Source organism: Ostrea edulis, chromosome 7 (genome assembly GCF_947568905.1).
Source record: "Ostrea edulis chromosome 7, xbOstEdul1.1, whole genome shotgun sequence".
Taxonomy (NCBI): domain Eukaryota; kingdom Metazoa; phylum Mollusca; class Bivalvia; order Ostreida; family Ostreidae; genus Ostrea; species Ostrea edulis.
Genome location: NC_079170.1, coordinates 16,625,760 through 16,631,873, shown reverse-complemented (window position 1 = coordinate 16,631,873; position 6,114 = coordinate 16,625,760). Strand labels below are relative to the sequence as shown.

At 32.6% G+C, this 6,114-nt stretch overlaps 1 long non-coding RNA gene across 1 annotated transcript; it reads left to right on the top strand.

Annotated features, from left to right (window-relative positions):
* Positions 1–2,366: 2,366 nt before the first annotated feature.
* On the top strand, positions 2,367–4,516 carry LOC130047871 (uncharacterized). The gene is made up of 2 exons (XR_008796687.1): positions 2,367–2,983; positions 4,336–4,516. It is a non-coding gene; the product is annotated as an uncharacterized LOC130047871 (long non-coding RNA).
* Positions 4,517–6,114: the final 1,598 nt, after the last annotated feature.

The window sequence follows — 6,114 nt, the reverse complement described above, 5'->3', positions numbered from 1 at the left end:
CCCCTGGGTCGAGGCCTCTGCTGGTGGACTGTTAGTCCCCGAGGGTCTCTACAGCCCAGCAGCTAAGTACTTCGTTACTAGCTTGAAAATACGGATGTATATTTAATTGCTGTTATAAAATTTAGGAATTAATTTCAAAATTAAGGATTATCTCCCTCGTGCATAGCTCTTATCCTTGGACGAATTTGGCTCCACTTGTTTGGCACGCTGTTTTTGGCTATATTTAGATCCAAAACTTCATAGTTATTTCGGATTTCAAACATTTCGGTTGAGCATCACTGAAGAGACATTATTTGTCGAAATGCGCATCTGGTGCATCAAAATTGGTACCGTATAAGTTTTACATGTAACAGATCTTATAAATAGATGAACGATCCCAAACCGTACAGTTAAAGTTATGTTCAATCATACAATCATGTTATTTATTTCGAGAGAAATAAATGATTAAAATGCCGACAAAGTTAAAGATAGAGGGTACATGCGAAGGGCAATAATGCGGGGTGGGGAGTACGGAGTACGATAGGAAGATGAAAACAGAGAGAGAGACAGAGAGAGAGAGAGAGAGAGAGAGAGAGAGAAAGAGAGAGAGAGAGAGAGAGAGAGAGAGAGAGAAAAGAACGGTTGAGGAGAGGAAAGGGGGAAAATGAACAATACGAAGCATCACCCTTATACAACGATCTGGTCTTTTGTTTCACAAGATTTACTGTTGCATTCCATGTATCAATAAACGAAATCAATAAACAACAGACAGAATACAATTTTTGTAGCGAAGCAAGAAACCAAGAGTGCAGGCTTTTTCATGGTAATCTGAGAAAATAAGATGTTTAAATGCTAACGTACGTCTTTTTTCCAAACGGCTTAATTTGCTGTCCAAAAGCGATTTCAGAATGAAAACATAGTTCTCTGCTATACATCGCTCATCGTCAGTTTTGATATCCAGAGGTTGGGAAAATCCAATCTGTATTTGTAATAGGAAAGTCAGGGATACCAAATAAAATATTAGAGTCATCATCTGAAAATAAATGACAACAAATCTGTTGACTGGTACAATGTAAGTAAAAGGTATACATGTATGTACAGTGTGGGTATAACAAAATTGTCATTAAACGTTTTGTATCAAACGTTCTTGAAATTCGATAGTGGGTGATTGAGATTTATTTTAATATTTATTATTCTATAAATGTAGAATTCAATAATATATATATAACAAACTCAGAATGATACACATTTATGTACAGAATAAATCAATTAAATTTTCTAGTTTTCATTTTTTTCATTTAATTAAAAATATTTCATAATCATACCTGTAGTTACTCAACTGAGATTTGACAGATTCAAACCAATGATGTAGCTAAGTTCCCTAATTTGATCGGATGGGAAACATTTGTTCCCTATATAGTGACACACAGAAATTACACCAGGGACAAATCAGTGTTTTACACGGAATCTTTTAGGAACCACTCGTTTTTTGTAAGAGTTATGCCCCAATTTTCTACTCTTTGTTTACAAAGTTTTGCACTGAGTTCGTGCAAACACACCAGTTCCAACCTTGTATTAGCGTACACCTTACTAGTGATATAGTCCTACAACATAAAACTTATACAGTACCAATTTTGATGCACCAGATGCGCATTTTGACAAATGATGTATCTTCAGTGATGTTCAACCGAAACTTTTGAAATCCGAAATAACATTAAACTTTGTAAGAACTATTTTGGGGAAAACAGAGTGCCAAAAAGTGGAGTCAAATGGGCTGTAGAGACTCTCGGGGACTAATAGTCTACCACCAAAGACCTCATATATAAATACTATACAGTATGGGGAATGTAAATTGTGATTAAATATTTGTATCAAGTGTCCTTGAAAATTTGATATTGCTCATAAACATATATTGATGAGGTTAAATTACGATCCGTTTTCATTTATGATAATACCGGAAAACTGAATTCATTACGATTGTACAAAAAATGAGAATGAAATGTTTTCATGAAAAGAATCAATCAATTACGAAAGGTATATTGTCAAGATATTTGTGTTATTGATTTCTTATATAAATATCACAAAACCATACCTCTAGTTCCTAAAATGTGATTTAACGGATTTACACACTGTCGGATATGAAACACTTGTTGATGTTATAGTGACAACCCAGGAAAGTAAATCAAAATGTATTACAAAGCGGAAAGGGCCTCCGTGGCCGAGTGGTTAGAGCATTGAGCTCAAACTCACACGGCCTCTCACATCTGGTTGTCGCGGGTTCGGTAAGTGAGAAAGTTTCCCAGTGCATTTTCGGGAGGTATATATATATATATATATATATATATATATATATATATATATATATATATATACGAAAATCCCGCATAAAGTCAACACGAGGCCTGATATTCACCAGCAGAAAGTCGACACGGGATAAGGTCAACACATTCGTGTCGACTTTGTACGTTGCACTTTTTTAAATGGCTATAACTTTTAGATTACTCTATGAATGGCCATTTCATTATCATTCTATAAAAATTCAATGTTTCTAGGACTATTTAAACATAAATTTAGTGGATAAAGGTCTTGTTTTAACGAGTATCGATCATTTATAAAGAGGACCCTTTTTCAAAGTATATATATCCACCTGAGAATCTCAGATACAAAGTCGACACACCGGTTTTTTGGCTTTATCTTTTTAAAAGTAGGTATATATAGAAAAACGAAAGAGTGCATGAGGTTACGGATTGTTTCATTTAAAAGTTCTGATCTTATCTCCGGGATTTCTGCAGAAGATATTTAGTTATCGATGATTTTCTATCGCCGAGGCTACAAAAATCGGCAATCTGAACAATATATATACTTTGTGACGTCAGTCACTCATTTCGGAGAGAAAATAATGGCGGACAGTGTTCGCTTCGAATGAAATTATCTGTATTTCTTTGGTTTTGTGGAGCATTTAGGATTATTTAAACACAACAATATAATGGATGTACAGGCCATCGTAAGTATTTATCAAATATTTTTCAACAGTATCCCTTCTAACACCTACATTTCACCATTTCTCTGCAGCTACCTTCGTCTTTGTTTACACTTATTTTCTGTATGCAGATATTACTCTTTGATCAGATATTATAACTAATGAATTACTTATAAAAAGGACATATCTTTATTCAGTATTATCTATAATACATGTAGATGTGCGCTATGTAATTCCCAATCGGAATTGAAAAGATACTTCCGTGCTTCACCCTTGCTTAATTGGTATGCAGTCTGGCAGTGTTACATGAAGCACATATTTCCTATGTTACACTGAGGAGTCAGTAAGAGTACTAAATGATATTGCACATTAAGAATCAATACATATTACCAAACGATTTTTTTAAACGCATAGCCATGATATCTCAAGCGTTTTCTCTTTTGCTCATACACACACAACCATTTTTTTTAAAAACACTTGCTTATCTTGAAGAGCCACAGTCTTCTCTATTCATAATCAGTTTTCCAATTCTTTCTCTCTAGATTGATTTTTAAAGTTTTTAGAAAGATGTGAAAACTTTTATTTCACTAATTTAAGTGCCGCATGAGACGTACAAGTTATAAGATGATGAACGAGCACATGTAGTATATGGAGGAGAATCTCGGAAATAAAAATTAATGTTCAACATTTAATAACACAAGATCATTAAACAATTTTTTCTCATAATACAAAAAATAGAATTGATAATATTTTGAGAGAACAAAGAAAGGATTCCAATGAGTTGCTGTTCCTGGCTAAGGAATGTAAACATGTTGTCTAAAAATAAATTGTAAACAAAGGAAATTTTCTGAAGAGTTACTTTCCATACCCTATTGAGCAATCATTACTATGTTGCTATAAATTTGTATAAGCTTTTCATAAATCTTTATTTGGTCGTTTTAAATTTATCCTCTTGTCTTGATGTTTGCATAATATTCTAAAAATTAATTTTGAGCTCCTTTAACATTACATTTAGAATTAATTTGCTAAGTTAATGCTTAATTGCATTGAAACCCCAAAATTGAACCATTGAACTTCTTGGGAAAAGTATACTCTAGAAAATATGTTGTATGTATTTGAAAACATCAATATATCAGTAATGTTCTACCCACCCACACCCCTCTCCTTTACTGGTAAGAAGTATTTTGATCTGAATTATTTATACACTGTAAATTGATAAGTTAAATTCCAGCTCTGGCAACCATGGGTGCTAAAGGTTTACATGTAGCAGCATGTTTCCAAAGTAAAATATCAAAGGACATATCCTCAATCTACATGTTTTAACTTTTGGTAAATTGCATTTAGATTAATGGTTTATTGTGTTGTTTATTTTTCAGGTTGCAGTTCCCTTCCTTGAAGACTCTGTGGTGATTGATTGAAGTATATGATCAGTCTTGACAATCAAAACCATGCTGATCTTGTACTACTTTCTGTTGCTACTTTTAATCATCATCTTATCCACAAGAACGTTTTTTGTTAAACTGTTATTTTAATAAAAAATAAAAATCTGATGATCAATTTTAACATTGTATTCATTATATAGTTATCCGCTCAGAATTTCTTGAAGAGTGCTACCATTTTTTTTAAATCACAGAACCATGCATGGACCATTAATGCTCTCTTGGTGGTCATGATGACCCCGAACTTTACTTCTGAAAAAAGGCCGATTCTTCTCAAAATTCAATGAAATATGATTGTATGTTCCTGGAACAATAACATATTTCTCAAAAAATATTCAACTAAATATACTCTTTTTTCCGTTTTCTACGCTGGTGGCGATTGAAAAGCATATAAAGGTAGTTTAAGAAAATATTTAATTGTCTTCGTTTGTGTAAAGGGGAAAGCAAATACTCAAAATACATTTGTAAAATTTATTAAATGATAAAATGTAAGAAAACAACAAATTTGGAATAAGTTATCTCCCCCTAGACTGTTGTAATTTTTTCTCTCTACATAAATGGTGCATGCTGTTACGATATGTGGTATATGCTGTTATGGTAATTACAATTTTATAATTAAATACAAAATCAAACACCGGATGCATTGGACATACAAGTCACTCTAGATTAGAAAGGAATAGCACTCCAGTTTTTTGTACATCACAGTTGAACGTATAAATTTTGCAGTTCGTCTTTAAGCAATCTAATTAAAATTATAACTTCCATCCGCTCCCTAGTTTTCGATACAGTATCGAAAACTGGGGAGCGGATGGAAGATCTAATTTTAATTACATTCGTCTTTAAGAATTCGTTGGGGAAAAAAACGATACTATCAATCTTAGATATTATTTATGTGGGGTTACATCCAATGGTAGTGAACAATTTTCTTCGATTTGGGGAAACTCACTATTGCATGATGTATATAATTATATTATGGTGCAAAGACATAATACATGATCTATCGGCTAATGCCCGTCCGTTTCTATTGTAATTGATATTACACTACATCTGTGCAGGTGTAGATCTATCACACTTTGGAATATTCATATGTAATTCTCTGTATCAAAATTCGTTTTGATATCTTTACAAATGTCATTCAGTTAACTGTTTTATCTATCAGCTCTATTTCTTAATCTTATAAATGTACAAGCTGTAAATATATTAAGGATAAACACCAAATCTAATTAAACTCACTTTTCATTTGTTGTCATGGAAGGCTTTAAATGTCTTTTGACAGATATCGATATCATTAAAATTTTACAGGTTTACGGAGTTTAAATTTGAACATAATGCATGTATGCCGAATAATATTTTTTCTCATTCATCAATAAATTCATACATGGAGGTTCATTCCAACTTTACATCCAAACTTCTACATCTCTGTACCACCTCGCCAAAATTGCGATTTTAACACTGCAATATGTGATTTCTCAGGCATAAACTTACTGTTTCTTTATTTCGTGAACACTCATATCTATTGAAGAAATAATATTCGGGCATTGCAGGGGTGGATGTGATTAACCCATAAATGAAAGAAAACGTGCTTAACATGTTTTGATATATAAAGCTTGACAAAGATCGAGTAAATGATCAAAACGTTTAGAAATTTAGAAATAAATGGAAATAACGAAAATACGTTGGTATACAATACATGTATATGGAAAATCTGAAATATTT